The following is a 786-nucleotide window of genomic DNA, read 5'->3' as shown; positions in this document are numbered from 1 at the left end:
AGACAGACAGACAGACAGACAGACAGACCTACCTACCGACCGACCTACCTTCTGGTAGAATTAAGTCAATCCATTTTATTAATGTAATAGACTACATTATAGAATATATCATACAATAGAATATTAATATTCTGTATTAATATTCTGTATTAACATACCACTGTATTAATTTCATGTTAAAATTAAAGACACTATTTTCGCGAGGGTCGTGTGTTCAAAATTTGGCTCTTTTCAATATCTCGCACTCGATGTATTTGTGTTTTTTTTTTGTTTTTTTTTTTTTTTTTCTAAAAGACCTGGCCAGAGTTAGGGCGCACTCCTCAGCCCGCCTACTCAGGAGGAAGCCCCGCGGAGCGTGGCGGGACTCTGCCCTCGAGAACTCGCTCGGGTCCTTCCCCCCCAGCCCGCCTGGAGCGGCGCCAGGAGCCTGAACTCCCCCGACGAAGCCGTGAAAGGAAGGGCGAGTCCCGGACTTCGGCTGGATCGGGGCCTCGTTGTATTCCGAGCTTCTGTTGGTCGCGCAAGGCTTCCGGTCACGGTGTCTCCCCAGTCCCACCTCTCTCTTTTTATCCTTCCCAGTTTTGTGTGAGTGTGGGAGACAGAGGAAATATATATCCTCGAACTTTTCCTCCCCGACGGGGGAAAAAAATGAAATCTTCAATTCCCCTCCCTCTTAATTTCCCCCCAACTCGTTTCCCGGTGTAGGAACCTAGCATCTCCCCCCCCCGCGCCTGCTTCTTCTGCTGTTTAGGAGAGAAGTTCGACGTATTTATTTGGGCGGCTGCA

Source organism: Gekko japonicus, unplaced genomic scaffold (genome assembly GCF_001447785.1).
Source record: "Gekko japonicus isolate JY-2015 unplaced genomic scaffold, Gekko_japonicus_V1.1 scaffold60, whole genome shotgun sequence".
NCBI lineage: Eukaryota > Metazoa > Chordata > Lepidosauria > Squamata > Gekkonidae > Gekko > Gekko japonicus.
Note: the sequence above shows the minus strand (reverse complement) of the source record.